This window comes from Crocodylus siamensis, chromosome 5 (assembly GCF_052110815.1).
Source record: "Crocodylus siamensis isolate JL-2025a chromosome 5, ASM5211081v1, whole genome shotgun sequence".
In the NCBI taxonomy this organism is placed as follows: Eukaryota; Metazoa; Chordata; order Crocodylia; family Crocodylidae; genus Crocodylus; species Crocodylus siamensis.
The window spans coordinates 136,191,951-136,212,609 of NC_143399.1; the positions used below are offsets into that span (position 1 = coordinate 136,191,951).

The following is a 20,659-nucleotide window of genomic DNA, read 5'->3' on the forward strand; positions in this document are numbered from 1 at the left end:
TGAAAAACTGTGCCTGGACAGGCAATTTTGTGATCTTGCTTCTATAACTCTCCCTCAGCTCACTACCTCTGGTGAGGTTTAATTGATCGATCCATTTATGAACCAAAGGCTACGCTGACCTTCATGCAGGTTGTAATAGGGAGCTTAGGGCTCCTGCTAGTTTAAGAGGAACAAGGCTGCAGGGAAGGCTTGATCCACAATCAGGAGAGACATCTGACCAGAAGGGGGACCAGGCTTAGAGTATATATAAATGCAGGTCCTGAGCTGGGCAGGCAGTCTGGCCTCACATGAAAAGAGCTCATGAGCAGGCTAGAGAGTGAGACCACTGAGAGACACCCAGGCTGCCTGCAGGCAATAAAGCCTTAGAGCAAGGGTTACACCAGTGGTTCAGAGTGGGACTAAGGGAAGGTGGAGGTCCCAGCAATTGGTGGTTAGAGGGGACTCTGGGGAGAAGGAGGTCCTAGCAGGCCTGGGAGCAGGGCCAGATGCCTGGAAGTAAGACCAGAGCTAGGGAACAGAGCAGAGGGAGAGGCCTGGGGAGTAAGGCCAGAGCCTGGCAGAAGGGCAGAAAAGGATCTAGGAATCCCAAGGCCCAGAGAGGATGAGACAGGGAGCCCAGGGCCCAGAGAGTGAGGTGGACCAAGGCTGAGGGCCCATTAGACTGATAATTGATTCAGTGGTAGCATCTGCGAGGCTTCAGTGTGGCTAAAAGGAGAGATGAGGAGGCCATGAAATTAACCCTGAAGGCAACATGTGATTGGAGCCTAGCTTGTAAGCAAATGGGATCTGGCTCATGGATCTCTGGGGCAGCCTCCCTTTTCACAAATACATATTTACATCAAGGTATGGCAGATGAGCAGAAGGGGAGGATGTTTAAAGGACAAGGAGCAACAAAGGCTGAGTGGCCACCAGGCGGTGTCATGGCCACCCCTGAGGCAAGCCCTTGTTACAAGGCAAACCAAAAATGTAGGAGACAGGAAATTCAACCGAGTCCCTTTTATGGGATTTTCTTCAAACCAAATCCTGCAGTAGGGCATTGTACTTGCACCAAACCAGGATAGGAAAATAGTTCACCTTCTCAGTCTGGAAGAACCACCACCATTGCATCTTTACACTGGTTCCTGCCTTCTCCAATTCACATGATTGCATGGTATGGGTGGAAAGCTGTCTGAATGGCCCCATATTCTATATTACTTTATCCCCACAACTTCCAGAAATTTCTGAAGGGATGAGGCCAGAAACAGTAGTTGTCTCAAGCCCATCCCATTCCATCTAAAGAGCCTCAACGTCATGTCTCCCTACAGAGGCCTTTGAAAGTCTCTAGGATCATGATTCTCATGCAGCATACCAGTTTCCTAAGATGCCATGAAATATTAAAACTGTTAGATGTGCAAGCATCTATATATGGCTGACAAGATAAATTCAGAGATTTCAAAGTGAATCCACAGTGTCAAAAACCTTCTGACCTATTGCAAAGAGCTTAACAAAGACCACAACAGAAATTGCTCTATTATGTTTCTGTAGTGAAAAAATAAGTGAAACCTAAGAGCTGGCATTTTCCAAGGGTCCCTTGAGCCTAAAAAGGTTGAGAACCACTGCTCTAAGGTCAGAAGGGACTGTGCGTTAGAAGTACTGTGCCTACTCTTCCACTGCTTACAGATGAGAGTACATGTGCCTGAATGTATTTTCATTAGGGAACTGGAACACTAACCCTCTAAGTTTGGTACTGTATCTTGATCTTGGCAGCATTCAATACCCAAGGGATCAGAGAGAAGGTCGTATCCTCATTTTTCTACAAAATGAAACAGAGGACTGGAAGAAGTATTCTTGACCAAGTCCAGTCCCCAGTTTGCTAATAGAAGATGCAGGTCACACACTATCATTTGAAAAGTAACTTTTACTACCTGAAATCACCTAAATAGAGACTCCTTATGCAATAAAATGAATCTGTTCATTCGGGAACAACAAAAGCAACTTCATAATTAAAGCTGTTGTTAGCTTTGCATTGAAAGCTAGAATGTAACCTGCCTGCTTCCAACTTCTTCCTAAAAACACTGTTTATGATCTATGCCCAAACCTGAGATAACTGCTGGGAGACTTGCAGGGTGAAGAGTTTAAAATCTGAACTGGATCCTAAATGTGGATTTGTGACTCAGACCAATTGCTGCATCCTCTGTGCACCTGCACACACACAATTTATGAATTATTCTCTCTACCAAGATCTATATAAAGAACAAGGCATTCAAGCTGACCTCATCAATAAAAGACAAAGAACAGTAATAGGTTAGCAGAGGCATAATTTCTAAATAGAACTTTAGAATAAATCTAAAAAAAATACCTTGTCTGCAGCTTGCTTGCTAACAACTGGTTTAACTTCTTGAATGAATTAAGAAATGCAAATATTTGTACTGCCTACATACACAAATGTGCTATAATTAGTTGATTAGTAAGCCAGAAAGGTGAATGTCTATTTTAGTTATTTCTAAGGCACCTGTTGCTTTGGTATGTATGATCTGGCTTTATGTCTATACCTGCATCCTCCATATAACTGCTGCCCAATGCCTTAACGCCAAGACCTTCCTTATTCTAAGATGTTAGTGATTCTACTTGATTCATACAAAAATAATGTTTCTGCTCACCATTACTATACAAAAGGCTAGGAACCATCCCAACTACAGGCACTACAAAAAAAGTCTTGAAAAATCAACAGAAAGCAAAGCCATGTTCTTAAACCTGATGGTCCCTGATCCCAAATCAGGATCAATTTAGAGTTGTCAAAAGCTATTAGCATGTTATAAAATAATGATAATATTTGAACACACAATGAAGCTTGACAGGCAAGGGATCAAGAAAAGAATGTAGTGCCTGCAACCACATGTGGTTCTAGCCCCTCTTCATGACTTTTGCAAATAAAAAAAGAAATTCAGAATTTCTCTTCCCTTGATCCATGCTCGAATGAGAGACATACGCTAACCGCTGTTCCGCCCTCACCGACACATTCTGTAAATAATGGGAACTACGTGCATTTCATTCTCTGTGCCCAAAGCAAACTCAATGAGTAAACTGTTACACTATAAAAGAGATCCTTATCGCAAGTAGCAGCCTAATACCACCAAACTGCAGGCTTCTTACCCCAGCTACCACAGCAAGCTCTGTGCAACTACAGTCGTGCATCTGCTTGGAGCCTTGTTAAAGGTCAAGAGCGTGCACTGCGCTCAGAGCTTATGGCAATATCCAAGCCTGAGCCATTAGGTTCAAACAGAAGTAGCTTTGCAGTTCTGGCCATGATCATCACTATGCATATAATTAAGCTGGCATTTTATTTTTTATACCCATGTCACGAGCCTAGCCACATCAGCAATCTGGAAGGACAGCAGCACGCTGCTCTGTCAACAGCCCTGCAGTAATATATATCTACCTTGGCTATAACTGCATGAGCTCCGAGATTAATTTGACCCCATTGTTTTCACAGGTTGGCATGCAGGTATAGCTGATTGGACCTTAGTAAGCAATTCTGCAGCTGGCTTGCAAAATGGAACAGAATCCAGTTCCACTCTCAGCAGTGTGGGCTCAGCAGGATACCAAGAATAAAAATAAGTTGACTGAATGGATTTTAATCATTATAAAAGCAGATGTGGCACTGAATCCACCCGAGGAGCAGAATTTAGGAATAAGGCAGGGAATTTTAGCAATCACTTTTTCGATCAGAGCTGCATTTCAAAGGTCGAAGAAAATGGTTCAAAGTTCCAATGAATGCAGTACATGCCACTTAAATATAAGGCTAAACGCCTGAAACCAGGCTATATCTTAACAGGAACTGTACACTTAATAGAATATGGGGGTTGGAAGGAATCTCAGCAAGTTACCAAGTCCAAGCCCTGCTCAGTGCAGAACCATCTGTGACTAAACCATCCCAATCAAGTGTCTGCCTACCCTACTCTTAAAAATGTCCAAAGATAAAGATTCATAACCTCTCTGGGTAGTCTGTTCCAATGCTTAAACACCCTCAGAGTGACTTGCACTCAGTGAATCTATATTGACTGTTCCTGATCACTTTCTTCACCTCTACTTAGAAATAGATTCCTTGAGGATTTGCTCCATGATTTTTCTGGGGACTGAGGGGAGGGTCACTGTAGTTCCGTGGATCTTGCTTCTTCCCTTTCTTAAAGATGGGCACTATATTTGCCCTTTTCCAATCGTTCAGGACCTCCCCCAGTCACCATGAGTTTTCAAAGATAATGGCCAGCAGCTCTGCAATCACATCAGCCAATTCACTCAGCATCCTTGGATGCATTGTATCTGAACCCATGGACTTGTACATTTCCAGCCTTTCAAAATAGTCCAATGTTTTCTGTCACCACTGAGGGCTGCTCATCATCTTCCCAAACTGCTGTCCCGTGCACTAGTCTGGGAGCTGATCTTGCCTGTGAAGACAGAGGTAAAAAAGACATGGAGTACTTCACCATTTTCCTCATCATCTGTCACTAGGTTACCACCCCCATTCAATAGGGGACCCACACTTTCCTTGACCTTCCGCTTGTTGCTAACATATTTGTAGAAACCCTTCTTGTTCCCTTCATGTCCCTTGCTACCCACAACTCCAATTGAGCATTGACTTCCTTGATTTCATCCTTGCATGCCCAAGCAATATTCTGATACTCCTCCCTAGTCATCTGTCCAAGCTTGTAAGCTTCCTTTTTCTGTTTAAGCTCACCACTGAGTTCTCTGCTAAGCCAAGCTGGTCACCTGTCATATTTGCTATTTTTCCTACATATTGGGATGACTTGTTCCTGCACCCTCAGTAAAGTCCAGCTTTCCTGGACTGCTTTCCCCCTCAGATAGGTCCCCCAGGGGATCCTGCCCATCAGTTCCCTGAAGGAGTCAAAGTCTGGTTTTCTCAAGTCCAGGGACCGTACTCTGCTGTTCTCCTTTCTTCCTTTTGTCAGGATCCTGAACTCAGTCATTTCATGATAACTGTTGCCCAACTTGCCATCCACTTCTACATCCACCAATTCTTTCCTGTGAGCAGCAGGTCAGTAAGAGCACAGCCTCTCGCTGGAGCAGCCGGTTTACATCCCTTGATTTGCAAGTTATGCTCCTACTAATGCGGCCCAGTATGCTATTGATCTTTTCTGCAACAAAAGCACACTGTTGACCCAGATCAGCTTGTGGTCCTCTGTGACTCCTTTTCTGTCATACCACAGCCTAGCCACTCCTTCCCCAGTCTGTATTTGTGCATGTTAATTGGACTTGTTCTTGCAGAATTTCTTTCAATGGATTTTGGATCATTTCTCCTGTTTATCAAGGTCATTTTGAGCCCTAACCTCACCCTCTGGAACATCTACAACTCCATCAAATTTGGTGTCATTTGCAAACTGCTAAGCATGCACTTGATCCCATCCTTCAAATTATTAATAAAAAGAAAAAACAATACCAGGCCCAGGACAGAACCTGGGGAACTCCACTCAGTACCTTTTTTGAACTAGACATTGAGCCATTGATGACTACTCACTATGATGACCTACTAGGTATGTATCTACCTTACATACTTTCCTCTATCTGAAATTCCTTAGCTTACTAATGAGAATGTCATGGGAGACAGTGTCAAAAGCCTTGATAAAATCAAGCTAAATCATATTGACTGCTCTCTCCCAATGCACAGAGCCTGTCACCTTGTCATACAAGAAAATCAAATTGGTCAGGTATGACTTGCTCTTGATAAATCCATGCTGGCTGTTCCTGATCATCTTGTTTTCCTCCAGGAACTCAGAAATAGACTCTAAGGCCTGTTCCATAAGCTTTCCTTGTATTGAGGTCAGACTGACTGGTCTGTAATTCTCCAGATTCTCCTTCCTGTTTTTAAAAGATGGGCACTATAGTTTTCCTTTTCTAATCATCCAGCCCTTAAAATTGAGGGCTTCCTAGAAAGGTTCACCAATTAATCAGTTAAATGGAATACAGTCATTTTACACAGTAGAAAGTAGAAAGAAGGGCTCCTATACACTTAAGCAGTATAAGCACTTAATGGATATGCAGAAAACTAATATTTGATACAATGTAGAAAATAGCTGCCACGCTTATATAGTATGTAAATTAAGGGAATAAATGCACCTAGCCAATATCCATGTAAGAGTGTGCTGTAATGCATATTTACAGTGTCTGGAGGTATGGGTAAAGCCAATCACTTACATGTTCCAATCCAAAACTCAGAGCCTGAGAGTGTTGAATAATAGCTGTTTTTTTTAAAGTGGTTAATCTACTGTGGAGGGTGCTTTGCTACTAACTAAAGTGTACACCCATTACAGAAGTAAAATGCCCCGACATGAAGTACTGTGGGAGAAGAGGAATGCAGTTGTCCCTAAGAGAAAAAAGAGAATGATGACTCTAGGGGTTAGTAATGGAAGAGCCTTTTATTGATGGCTGTGGCAGGGCACTGTTGGTGCCTGTCACTTTAAGGGCCGAGTCAAGCAGCCAGCAGGTGCTCGACTGCAGCGGCCATTTTAGAACCGTGGCCGCCTATATAAAAACAGAGCAGTTTGTTACTGGCAGCCAGGCAAAAATGTTGCTTGGCTGAGTTGCTGTTGGAGAATAGCTACAGGTAGGAGCAAGGGGGTGGGTCTTGGTACTGGCTGCAACCTGCTAGGAGTGGGTGGCCTTGTGGAGCTCCCAGTGGCACAGGAGCCTCCGGGAAAATACCAGACCAGTTACTACCCCAGTGGAAGGTGGGTTGGGGTGCCTCCATAACACTTAGCCCCCACATCACTGTGGGTAGCAGTTGGGGGCCAGGCATGGCTATGGCCACCTGAACCCCCACCAGGAAGGGAACAAGAAATGGAGCCCCAGTGAGGGGGAAGCCAGAGGCCTGGTGTGTGTGAGTTTGTATAGAGTTGCCCTGGGAGGGGGCCAGGGCAAACTTGGCCCTGGTCAGGTAATTGGCTGGCTACTACCCTGGTGAGGGTTGTGGGAGAGGCCCAAAAGATGGTACATCTGCCATCCAAGATGTGCACTAGATAAAGCCAATGGCTAAAGGGGCCTGCTCCAAGAGGGAACAAGGTGGTAGAAGATCTTGATGTGTGACAGGAGGATGGTATGAATGTGTGTCTGAAGCCTGACAATGAGGGTTAAGCTAGGTCTGGCTGTAGGCTGGGAGCATTATCACCTGGATGCCAACTATGAAGGCTGGGCTGTGGTGTAGGGGAGGAATGGAGCTGCAGATAGTGCCCCCCAGCATTGTGACAAGAATGGGCAGCCTCCCACCTAATTGGAACTAATTGAGAAACAACAAGGTGTGGCAGATGAGTGAGGTGAGCCGTTGGCCCAGAAACAGATGGGTGGGCCAATGGTGGACTGGCCCCAGGAAGGCCCCTTGTTAAAATGGCCACTCATTGGCTTATGTAAAATGAGTTGATTGTTTTGGCCCAATCCATGGAGGTCCTATTACAGTTGGCAACCTTCTCAGCAGGCTCAGAGAAGCCCATGGATTAAACAGGCCTAGACTTTCTTCCATGTAACCCTTCTGTGCCATTCTGGTAACAAAAGAAGCCCCAATCCCAGAACAAGATCCTGCTTGCATGACCCTGAGTATAAGGGGGTTTTCTAAAGAGCCCAGAAACAGAACATTGACTTCATGTCCTCCATTCTACTGTATTACTCCTCTGGGAGTGGATACACTGAATTGTGGCTCTGTTCTCAGCTGTGGAATGGACTTCTATTAAGAATTTTTCAGCAGAGCCTACAAGGCAGATGAGAAGGTAAGGTACAAAGTTGCCTTAAAGATGTTTGCCCCATGAGCTCTCTTCCCTGCATCTAATGTAGCTGAGATGGAATGGAGAATATGGGCCAGAGACTGAAATACACTGTCAGTTGGTAGTCTCTCCAAACCAGGAAAGAAACATATTACAGGGATGCTGTCAGCTTAAAAATCACATGGTAAAAGCAGATGGAGAACTCATTTTTGTTACTTACTTTACTGAAGATAATTTTAAGAAGTTTAAAATGTATTTAAACAGCTAATGTACATATCAACATGGCCTGCATCTTTCCTAGTTTGCATGCTAGAAAAACAAATCAATAAAGTCAATGTTGGTGTTAGTGTTTCAAATGTTACGGAAGAATGCAAGTATGTTTATGGAAAACTGTTTTCATTAGGGGTGAACCGCTAAAGATTTTCTTGGCCAATACTAATGGCTGATGATTAACCAACCATATCAGCTGATGCTGATCCAATAACCGATATTTGGTAATAGTGCAAGACATTTTAAACTACTGACATGCACTGTTTTGGGTTTTTTTTGTTAGATGCAAACAATCTCTCTTGCATGCCTCCTGTCTGCTCAGGCCCTCAATGAGGAAGGCAGTGACTGCCTTATTCCCCACCCACAATGCCCCCCCTGTTCGCCACACAACCTGTGCTGTTGTCCTGGGTAGGCAGGGAGGACCCTCACATGGACAGTGGCACCAGATATGTTTGGAGTCCCAGAGCATGCCGTTGCCTCCAGTGCTGGCAGGCTGTGCACAGCCAAGCTCCCAGGGAGATGTTACTGGGAGAAGCCACTTTTGCAAAGGCACCTGGTGCCCAGCAGAGTGGAAAGTCCCTTGCACAGCACCTTACCCTGCCTGCATGTAGCCCAACGTCTCCACAGCAGCCCCAGTACTCGGGGCCTCTGTTGTGCCCATGGTATTGCCAAAGCAGCAGCAGAAGCCTGTAATGGTCCCTTTGTTGCCAAGTACAGTGCCCTGTGACCGCTCCCCAGTGCCCTCGCCCCTTCCTGCTGGGACCTGTAGTCTGCTGCAGGCTTGGGCTGGCAGCAGGGCTCAGGGACCAAACTATGCTCACCAGCGTGCTCTGGACATGTGGCTGCAATTATCAGCTACAACAACCAAAAAAAGGGCTGATAACCTCATTTCTCCTTGTCACGGAGTCACAGAGGTGCCCCGTGACTGTGAAGGTGATTGGCAGAGCTGCCAATCACCCAGGCAGCCCAGGTGCCTGGTTGCCAGGGGCAACCAGGTAGTCACATGGCCGGAAGGGGGCAGGGCCAGGCCTTTATAACCAGCTTAGGCCAGAGCCTGAGACACAGTTCCCTTCTGGCTGCTGCAGGAGTAGGAGCTCTGTGGCTCGTGTTAGTGGTTGCAGCCTTACCCCACTAACAGGCTGCGATGATGCAGGGAACAAGATTACCCTGACTGCAGGTAGGACTGAGAGCCCTGGCAGGGCTTGGAGTTATTGTTAGGCGTGTGGAGCCTCTGTTTATGTTGTAGCCAGAGGGCTGGAGTTTAAGTTACAGTTTACACCGGAGGACCGGGTGAGGCTGTAGGGGAGCGAGGAGGCCTCAGGGGAGCTCCCCAACAGCTTGGGGGTTCCCAGTGCCCAGTTGAGGCACAGTGCCAGGGGCACTAGTGTCGGTGCTGCTGGGCATTATATTGCGCCAGGGAGGCGCAGTGTGCGGGGTTACAGACCCCAGCCCATAAGGGCGGTGTTTAGCCCCGGAGCGGGGCAGAGACAGGGCGCAGGAGGCGCGGAGTCAGCCCTAGAGAGGGCAAGGCCCCTGGAGCGGGGCAGAGACAGGGCGCAGGAGGCGCGGAGTCAGCCCCGAGAGGGCAAGGCCCCTGGAGCGGGGCAGAGACAGGGCGCAGGAGGTGCGGAGTCAGCCCCGAGAGGGCAAGGCCCCTGGAGCGGGGCAGAGACAGGGCGCAGGAGGTGCGGAGTCAGCCCCGAGAGGGCAAGGCCCCTGGAGCGGGGCAGAGACAGGGCGCAGGAGGCGCGGAGTCAGCCCCGAGAGGGCAAGGCCCCTGGAGCGGGGCAGAGACAGGGCGCAAGAGGCGCGGAGTCAGCCCTAGAGAGGGCAAGGCCCCGGAGCGGGGCAGAGACAGGGCACGGGGCGCGTGGCGTGTCGGCCCCAGAGTGGGGAAGCCCAAAAGGGCGAAGCGCAGGGAGCGTGGTAGAGGCCCCTGAGGGGCGAGGCCCCAGAGAGGGGCCGAATAGCCAGGCCTAGCAAGCCGGCCCAAGGGCGGCGAGAGACCCGAGATCCGGGCAGAGGGACTGAACCGACCCAAGGGCGCTGGGACTAGGGCAGCGAGAGCTAGCCGGCCCGAGGGCGCCGAGACCAGGGCAGCGGTAGAGCCGAGACTCGGGCGGCGGGAGCGTGCCGGCCCGAGGGCGCCGAGACTCGGGCGGCGGGAGCGCTCCAGTTCCAAGGAGAGCTGGCGATTAGCCAGGCGCCGGCTAGAACCCGGCCCAGGAGCGCCGGTATCAAGCGGTGCTAGCTAGTCGGACCCAGGAGGCGCCAGCAAGTAGCTGGGCGCCAGCAGGACAGGCCCAGGGCGCGGGGAACGGGTGAGAGAGGGGCCCGACCCAAGGAGGCACCCGGTGGGCGAGGAGCCCCAGTGCCCGAGAGAGAGAACAAGGGCACCAGAGGGGCGAGGGACCGCGCAAGCGTCCCCCAGAACAGCTGCGAGGCTTGGGGCGTGCTGAGGGGGAGGCTTGGAGGCACGCATTGCCCTTAAGGCAGGACGCTTATCGAATCCCCAGTCTGGAATAGGGACGAACAACAAGACCATCCATTAGGGAAACTGGCAGCCTCCACATTATATATTTAACCATCAAAGTCGTGGCGGGCGAGGTTCTGAGGGTGCTACGTCACCCTAACGTGACGGTAGGCGGCGCTAGGGAGCTCACGGCCGCCCCTAGGCGCCACTCCCTCACACTCCTCTTATTGGTGCTGCTCTGACAGCCAAGCAATATATCAGTGCATCCCTAGTTTTTACTGGAACTTTTTAAAATAAGTCATGACAACACTTTGATCTAAGGCTCCTGCTACACACTTCCTGTATTATTGCACAATTAACCAGTTAATTGCATAAATTTATACCAGCTACACGTGCAAAGTAATTATTGCAGCACAAAAAGAACTAGCCAGCTATAAAAAGAGCCAACCAGCTACAAAGTTAGTGCCTGAAAATATGTAAAAACTCTATAGCTGGCTTCTATCCAGCTTTAATTTGACTGGGTGGCAGGACCCTTAAGTCTTACAAGTTAGAAAATCTTAGTTCAGCCCAGAATTTAAATTCTGGGTCAAATATCAAATTAACAGCATCTCTTGAATGCACCAGTATTTAGAACTGCTGAAACATGTGGTCTGCAGCCAAACAAACAAAGATATTTTGGAACTTCCAGCTTTCAGGATTATCAAACCTTTTTAAGTTTGATATTTGATCAGTTTAATTAAAAGTACAGGAGAACAGCAGACACAAGTGCAACAATATATGTTTAATACACACTGATAAAATGTCACCTGCTTCTGTTTTTTGGTTCTCAATAATATCTCATTAGTGAAAGAACAAAAGTACCACTAATGAAAGTCTACTAATCAAATGTTTGCTTTTATTTATTTAGTAGCCCTAATGAAGGTTTAATAATCAGCTGTTAGCTTTTATTTATTTCTAAGCATTTCTATAACACCTATCACCATAGAAACAGAACTTTTTTTCCTTTTTTTTTTTTTTTTTTTAAAAGAGAGAGAGAGAGTGAGCGAGCGAATGAGCTATAATTTTGAAACATGGTCCTGTCATGCCAAGGGAGTCTGTCAGTACAAACAGCTGTTCAGGCTCCAAAGCTGCAAACACATATGCAGGTGCTTAACTTTAAACATGTAAATAGCCCTATCCAAGTCAAATGTAAGTGAGTAAAACAAGAAACATAACTGGGAAAGGCCAATGAGACAGCATGGGATGGTGAGAAGATGCTAAATCAAAACCTACTAGTGAGATGGGGGCTGACAATAAAATGATAATCTAACAGAGCTCTTGCAGTATGCTAACATCTAGTGGCACCTCCCAAAGCATACTCAAGGTCTGTTGTTTGCCAATCAATAGCATATAATGGGTTTTCAATTTCTATTTTAATTGAGTGAGAATATTCTTCAGTAAGTATTTTTTTAATTAAAGCAGATTAAAAATCTATCTGCAAATAAACCATTCCCCCCCTCCTTCAAGATCAGAGAAGTCAGATGCCTTGCTTTCACTGCTACTTTCTTCTGATCCCCAGGCAATTAGCTGTTATCAAATTCCTGGAGGATTAATGGATTGTTGTTGTTTTTTTGGGGGGGGAGGGGGGGGTTCGAAGATCCCATCTGCTCATAACATATCAAAGAAATGAGTAAATTAAGTCCTTGTTCTCCCACATACCATAATAAAATACTGTGGCTGATGACCATTTGCCATGATATTACACACTCTACTTCCATGCATACTAGATAAGTGCAAATTTGATTAGCTGTATAACATAATGCCAGTCCCAATTTGTTGTCCATTGCTGTCTGGTGACAACCATCAATCCACCTAAAGCATGGTGTATGCATGAGGGCCCCCCAGACCTTCGATGCATATGCCTGGGCAGGAATTTTTGGAGGAGTAGAAGCTGCCTAGACCTTCCATCCTCCCTTTAGGCCACTGAGAGAATCCAAAGACCAGACAGAGTCCAGATGTTTAGTGCCTCCATAGCTGTAGTTGTAAAAGTGCCTGGGAATATGAACCCAGGTCTCCTGTATAGTAGACAAGGATTCTACCACTGAACCACAGCAGACTCCCCATTGCTATCTAGTGTCTACTTAATAAGTAATTCTATTCCTTCTAACTGTACCCAGAAACAATGAATGTGAGGCAGCTGCTGGAAGCCTTGAAAATAATGGGAGACAACAAGTTTCACACCTAGGATCTCTCTTTTCCAAGGTTCCTAATGGCAGTGGCAGATGCTTCCTCAGCCTGACAAAGAGTATTTATACCTGAAAGCTTGCAAATAATTTTTCCAACTATTTGAGCTGGTCTAATAAAAGATACTGGATTTACCCAAAGAACCTTGTCTGCCTATGTCCTTAGACCAACAAAGCTACAACCTATACTCCTAATGGCAGCTGTGACACTATTACAAGCCTTGAAAAGGAGGATGTCTGGTTGGTTTGGGGCCTGGTGGTGCTGTAGACTGCTCACTGAAATGCACAGCCTTTTCAATGTTAAGGCATTAGCAGCCCAGAAACTGACTATTCTCCCAGTTTTAAGGCTTCTAGTAGCAGCCAAAAAAGTATTAGTAGCCTTGGAGAAGATGGGAGGCAGCCTTCAGCAAAGCTTTAAACTCATGCTCTCTGGTGTCAAAACAAGATGTTTTAATCACTCTGCCCCCATAGCCCAGCATATATGCAAGCAGTTCCATTGAATTCTGTATGATTGACTGCAGGCACATAAGAATTCGCAGAACTGGAAGTTTACAGAAAACTTTTTGTTAGTTACATGGAGCAGAACCTCTGCATATGACAAAAGAAGAAAAAGTGGCACAGCCCCTTAGCTAGACAAGCATCTATGGGTATCATTACCAGCTTAGAATAGTTCTCTTACACATGACCAATGAGGCTATTTAAAAAAACAAAAAAATCTCCAGTAACACCACAGAAGAAAACCTGATCTCTGTGTCAGTAAACTGAACTGGTTAGTACTGTGGGGAAGGAAGGAAGCACAATGAAACTGAAGCCAGTCAATAATAAGACTACTGCAGTGTTCATGGGAAAGTCTAGGTTTAAGTTCAGTCATGCTGAGTTCACTCTTTTGGTTTTTACCTGTTCTCAGTGGTATACTTTTTTCTGAAACATTTTGCCGTTGCAAGGAAACCTCAGCACATCTGTAGCATCTAATACTAAGAGAGATTCAGGCTCTGAATACACCTGTGTCCCACATACAAGGAAGCCATTTTAGACATAAGGCAGGTCCTCTGCTACTATAAACCATCCCAGGTCCCTCTGAACACTCATTAAAAACATAGAGGTCTAGGGTGCTTCACTGTAAGAACTACTTAAACCGATAGGTGACAATTTTTGGGGCAGGCATGCAACAGATTAGCCCCGTGTCCACCCCAAGTGCTGCTCCAATCCTCTTTCTTTGCCCAATCCGTTGCTCTGCCATCTGCTCTCTGCCAAGTGCTCCCTGCCCGACAAGCTAGGCTGCTTTCTGCTTCCTGTCATGCCTGGTATTGGGCTGCCTGTCCCCTCCCCAGTCTGCTGCATGTCACACACAATGCCACACACACAGGCTGTCTGTGCCACCTATGGCTACTAAACAAATGTGTGCTCTGGCCAAAGAAACCAGCATAACAAAAGATTTTAAGAAAGAGGTTATATGACTTTTATGGGGAAAGAACACTGAGGGACTACTGAACACAATTTTCAGTGGGGCTAGTTCAGTTGCATGAAACTCAAGGCCAAAGTGAGTTAATAGCTCAAAAAATGTAACTGGAAAAGAAGACTTCAATTTACTCAGCACATTCTCTACTGTTGTTTAATAGAGAAATGGCTCTAGATGATTAGTCCTGAAACATTAAACAGGGAACTAGGTTGTATGTCCATGGCATACTTTACAAGTGTTGGAGGTTGAACTCTGGCCTCAGTGATAGCTAATTAAAACAAATGTACATGGATTCAAGTAAAGCAGCCACCCAAGAGGAGAAAAATGGTCACAGACTTGCTTTTGAAGAAATAAATTAAAAGGCTGGCTCCATGATATGCTACCAGTATTTATTGCATGCCATAATTACAATTAGGGAGGATATTTCAAAATACGACCCCAGTCCTGCAAATGCTGTATTTGTCGTTAAGCACAAGAGCAGCCCCATTGAGGTAAATGGCACTATGAATGCAAATACAAGCATGCACCTAAATGTTTACAGATTTGGGACTAAGAACTTGATCTTGTTAGTACATGAGCAATTTAGGTCTCTGTGAAACACCATCATTTTGTTCCAACGTCCTTTTCACCATTTTGAAGGGACAGTGTTTCGTTTAGTCATTTCATTTCGAAGCACTGTCCCGTTTTGTTTTGTCGAAACAGTTTCAGTGTTTTGCCCATAGCCTATAATGGGGAATCATGAAAACGCCTAGAACTTTGTCATTTTTTGCCTGATTTGGATTAAAATTGCAGGGACGGTAGCCCCTTCTGAGGGCATGAAGCCTGCCAAGGTTAAAGGAGATAGGTGCAGAGGACTGTTTTCTGAGAACCTGCTCCTCAAACTGTTCAAAGCAAATGTCATGACATGCTGGCAGTGGCAGCCTCCTCTCATCTGGCGCGCAGATCCGGGGGCCTGGACCCCTGGGAGGGATGCAGGGCTGTGCCAGACTTCTCCTGAGGGTGCAAGCCCCCAGATCTGTGCCCAAGATGAGAGGAGACTGCCACTATTGCCTCAGAACGGTGCTGGGCACAGCCTGCACCCAGCACCAGACAAAATCGCTGCTGCTGCAGCCTGAGCCTGCTCTCATTCAGTGCAGATCTGGGAACTCAACCTTGGGAGGAGTCCAGCACAGCCCCTCCAAGGGTGCAAGCCCCCGGATCTGTGCGCCAGATGAGAGGAGGTGGCTGCTGCTGCCGCCTGTGACCAGAGCTGAAGCCAAGTAAGCCCAGCTTCGAAACTCAAAACGTTTCAAAACATTTCAAAAGTTTCTAGTGCCCTTTTTTTGTTTTGAAGCTGTTAGCTGTTTCAAAGCTTTTTGTTTCCCTTCAATTTCACTGTTTTGAGCTCAAAACGCATCAACACAGCTTCGAAATGAAACACCTGGTGAAATTTTGCACCACCCTAAATCGCATGTGTTGTAAGACGCTTTCTGTGCCAAATCCACAGAGGATATGAGTCATCAGACACCAGCTATGGCAGCTTGGCTCCTCAATTTATTCTTTTAGCTCTGGAAGTTACTGGTGAGGATGGGACCATTTCAACTGCAGCACAGAGGTCAGTCGAGGCTTAAGCCATAATTCTGTCAGAATACTGAGGTTTATTGTATTTTGACAGTATGGTATTGTAGAAATGTCAAGCATCTTAAAATCCTGAAATAAGCACTGTATATTAACATGTTCTCCCTTATGGTCTTCTAATATAGATTGTGCAGTATTCAGTAGCTGCCATTAAAAGGCAGCATTTATCAATAGTTATCTTACTGTGGTATTTAATTTATCTACATTTTCCCTTGCATGTATTTGGTACTCAGAATCTGCTGTTCCTATATGGATAAATAGAGTGCATGTTCTGGCAACTACCGTCTTTGTAACAACAACCATGATATTAAATATATCAGTTGCAGTACTCTCTCGTTTTGGGCACCACACTTCAAGAAGAATGGTGTCTAGTTGAAGGAAGTCCAATGAAGACAATGAAACAATCGGAGGTCTAGAAAACATGACCTGGGGGAAAAACTGAAAAAAATGGATTTTTTCAGTCTAGAGAAAACAGAGGGGAGACATGATAATAGCCTTCCTATAAGTCAGACTGTTGCAAAAAGAAAAGTAATAAAGTGTTTTCCCTTAGGACAAGACAAGAATAACGTGCTTAAACTGCTGCAAGAGAGATTAAGCTTAGACATTAGGAACAACTGTCTAACTGTAAGGACAGTGAAGCACTGGAACCAATTATGGAGTGAGGTTGTGGGATCTCCATCACTGGAGCCTTTTAAAGAACCAGTTAGACAAACTTATGTCTAGTTGTATAGTTGAAAGTAGGCAGGCTGCCCTTGCCAGATCTCTTCCCACCTTATTTCTCATGGTTCAGTGAGAAGTAAACACAGTACGAACACTAAAATAACAGGGTGTGGGGGGGAAAAAAAGAACACAGTGAATTTACCATCCAGGATAGGTGGTATATTGATCATCCTGAGGGCCCATGTTTGTCACAGAATCAGAGACAAGGAGGGCTGGAAGGGACCTCAGGAGGTCATCTCATCCAACTGCCTGCTCAAGACAGGACTGTCCCCAACAAGATCATTCCAGCCCAGGCTTTGTCAAGCCAGGCCTTAAAAACCTCCAAGGATGGAGCTGCCACCACCTCTCTAGGTCAGTGGTCTCCAAAGTGGGGCACGCAAGATAATCCATTGAGGTGCAGGAAGAAAATATTAGAACTTCTATTTATATTTATTTATCTAAAAAAATAAGACAGAAATTAAGCTTTACTAATATTTAATATACAGATCAACACTGGTGCCCTCATTCAGTCCCTACGTCAGACCATCACATGTCATGTACAGTACGTGAGGTATCCTGAGGGAAGAGTGGGAGTTATACATGTTGGGGGTGCATGCTCAGACATTTTTTTTACTGATAGGGGTACGCAATCAAAAAAGTTTGGAGACCACTGCTCTAGGTAACCAGTGCTTCACGACCCTCCTAATGAGAGTATTCTCCAGTATCCACTGTAAGCCTCCCTTGTCCATCAATAAGCTACAAAACACGCCTTAGGCAGGGTTTGAAATGCAGGAGGGTTTGGGGGTGCTGAGCCCCCCCTCATAAGAGATGAGAGTCCTGGGCTCACCCTGTGCCTTCCTAAGCATCGGGCAGCAACAGTGGCTCTTTCCAGCTTCTGGCTGCTGCAGACCCCCAAGACTTGGAGTGTAATTTGACCCCAGGAATACAAACATCTCCCCAAGACTTAGCCAGCCTACGTCCAGTGTGGTGTGGAGGAAGCCTCTGAAGAGCGATCGGATAATTTCAGCCAACATATCCTGCCCATCCCAGCAGTTTCCCAGTGCCAAGTCTGAAGTGCTGCACTGAAACCAAAGGGTGCTAAGGAAGGGGGCTGAAAGCCTTCCGGCCACAGAGCGAGGCCCGAAACCCCCAGCCCCTGCAGCTTCCCAGCGCCCCCAGTCCTTCCTTCCCGTTCACGTGCCCCGGCCCTGGCATCACACAGCCTTGGCGGGGCGGGACCCTCAGAGCCAGGCTCAGGGCCCCGAGCGCACGGCCCAGCGCTGCAGGGCCTTGACCCGCCCCCAGCAACAAAAAAAGGCGGTGCGGAGCGAGCAAGCGCCGCCCATGAAGCGGGCCCCGCAGCACCCCCCGGCGGCCGGGTTTGCCGCCCGCCCGCTCACCTGCCGCCCGCGGGACCCCGCAACTTGCAGCCCGCGCGGGGCGCGCCCCGCCTCCACCCCCGCCGCACAGGGAGCCGCTGCCCGCGGCGGCCGCGCCTGCACTTGCACTCGCCTGTGCCCGGTCCCTCCCGCAGCCCGGCGCGCTCCCGGGCAGGACAGGCGCCTGCTCATGCTCAGTCCGACCTGCTCCGTTTTTAAATCACCAGGTGCATTGTGGGGGCTGTAGTTGGTTCCCTCGCACTTTCCAGCCAGCTTTGGGAGGTGAATCCTAGGCTCCTCAGAAAGTCGGGGATGGAAGGGACCTCAGGAGGTTACCTAGTCTAGCGTTTCTCAGTTAGAAGTGGGTCGCAAGCCTAGCTGAAAGGGTCGTGAACAAACTTTAGAAATGGATTCTCCTTTAAAGAAGACTGGGCGAAACTGGGGCTTTTCCCTTGTAGACTGGAAGAGTTTCAGCCTGTGAGGGGCTGCTTGAGGCCCCCCTTCCCCACACGCTGGGGGCGGGGGGCCCGCTGGGGGGCACTGGGTCGGGGTTGGCCATGGATGTGTATAAATGGGTCCTAGTAAAAATAATAATAATAATAAAAAAAAAAGGTTGAGAGCTGCTGATCTAGTCCAACCACCTGCTCAAAGCAGGACTAGTCCCAACTAGATCATCCCAGCCAAAGCTTTGTCTAGCCAGGTCTTGAAAACCTCCGAGGATGGAGGTTGCACCACCTCTCTGGGTACCATCCTCATCTTGGGTCCTTAGCGGGGAATAGGAAAGCAGCCTTTTACCTCAGAAATCCAGCTTTTCTCATCTCCCTGGACCACAGCCAACCCTAGGGGTGTACGGGGCCCAGGGCATATAAGCCTGTGTGAGGGGACAGGTGGCAAGCGGCCGGAGCATGAAGTCAGCAGTGCGTGATGGCCATGCAGAGTGGTGGCATGCTTGGCATGTGCCAATGGCACTGTCTATAGGACCTGTACAGCAGTGTCCACGGGGGACTCCAAAGCACGGGGCCTGAGGCGGTCGCCCTGATTTGCGCCGCGCCCCCCTCAAGGGGCAGCTCTGCCCTGGACCATCCAGGCTGCAAGAACAAGGTAGTTGCCTCCTTTGTTTCACATTTTTGTGGAAGAACATGCATGTGTAGGGTTGTTGGTTATAGCTGTGTTGGTCTAAGACACAAGCAGACAAGGTTCTTTGGGTAGATGTAATATCCTTTAGACCAACTAAATAGTTGGAAAAATGGTTCTTTGCAAGCTTTTGGGCACAAAAGAACCTGGTCTGCTGTGTGTGTAGGGCAGAGGTGTCCAGTTGGGGTGCTACAGAACCATGGAGTGCTGCGAGATCCTTTTAAGGGTGCTACCAGGTACTGAGCACCATTAGGTGTGCAGACACTAGCCACATGATTCACAGCTTTGCCCTGAAGCCTCTAGGAATTAGATATAGATCTCCAGGGGACTGCTGAGAATCACTGGGGAGATAAATGATAGGGCATTCATTAAAATAAATACGAAATGCTGAATCTGGTTTATACAATAGTCCAGTGGGTTTTTAAAATGTAATAGTAATGTGCATTTGCCTTCCTGATGTAAAATCTATGCACCATAATTAATGTCATTATGTCATGTGATGAAACCTCTTGGAATAGATTCAGAGTTGACAACCCTATTCACAAGGTACACCCAGAGATTTTGAATAGGAGTCCACCATGTCAAAAAACCTTTTGTCCTGTTGAGTTCTTTGCAACAAAAGAATTGTTCTATTCTTTTTTCCCATCATCAAAAAACACATGAAAGCTAAGAAGGGGGATTTTCTGAAGTGTACCTTGAGTCTAAAAAAGGTTGAACCACAGGTGTAGGAGGTTAGGGAAGGAAAGGAGGAATAATCTTCTGTTTCTTGTTATTTTAAATCTGATCTGCACTGTTTTTGTTTCGTTTGTCTTCTCAGTAGGTGCATCTACACAAGATGCTTACAGTGTGGTAGCTTAATAACACGGTGCACTAGCGTGCCAGTCAAAAACTGTGCTAATAAGCTACTGCACAGTTTTATTAGACTAACACGCAGTAACCATCACAAAGAAGTTATGCACCAGCGCTACTGCACAGAAACTACAGTTACTGCCCATTTAGTTAGTATGTCTTTAAGGAAGTACTAACTCAATGCACAGTAACTACTATGCATTAATGAACGTGTAAACATGTCCAGTTAAACTAGGGATCCCTCAGAGCACCCACAAGTTAATAGACTTTATTGCCTATTATCTGCACCTAAAATGCTGGTCTAGTTTTAAGCGCGCTAAAAAAAATGACTCTTGAGAAGTCCCCAAATGTCAGGATGGTGGATGACTTAATAAAGTCTTAGGTTGGTGTGCTATTGTACCCATGATGGTTCTACACACAGAGATTAGGTAGAAGCAGTATGCAGCAGTAAATATGCTTTGGGTCCCGGCAAACAAAATAAATGAGTGCTCGCTTACATTTCTTTAGCAGTGAAACTGATACCAGTTGGTACTGGCACAGTTGAAGGGCCAAATACATTTTTAAGAAGAAGGGGAGCAAAGAGCCATTGATCAGGATTAAGAGATCTTTGGAAAGAGAAGGGTCAGCTCTCTATTTTTCTGTTATCTTACAAAAAATCCTCATTTGAGGTCTCCCCAAATGGGTCCTGGCTTCTGTATATTTCCTAAAACAAAGCAACAGGCTGCCAGAGATTCCTAAATTTCAAGAGACAAAACAGCAGTGTTATGGAAAGGACAGAAGAGGCTGTTTTAAAAAAGGCAAATATAGAAAGC

The 20,659-nt window shown here is 46.7% G+C and overlaps 1 protein-coding gene across 2 annotated transcripts in view; it reads right to left on the reverse strand.

The window, feature by feature from the left end:
• Nucleotides 1-18,068, reverse strand: part of POMGNT2 (protein O-linked mannose N-acetylglucosaminyltransferase 2 (beta 1,4-)) — a 53,441-nt gene extending 35,373 nt beyond the window's left edge. Inside the window, exon 1 of one of the 2 annotated variants that reach the window (XM_090046433.1) lies at nucleotides 17,998-18,068. The gene's annotated coding sequence lies outside the window, so the exon portion shown is untranslated. Of the gene's footprint in view, nucleotides 1-17,885 lie in introns of both variants that reach the window. The other variant, XM_090046432.1, reaches the window with a different exon arrangement.
• Nucleotides 18,069-20,659: the final 2,591 nt, after the last annotated feature.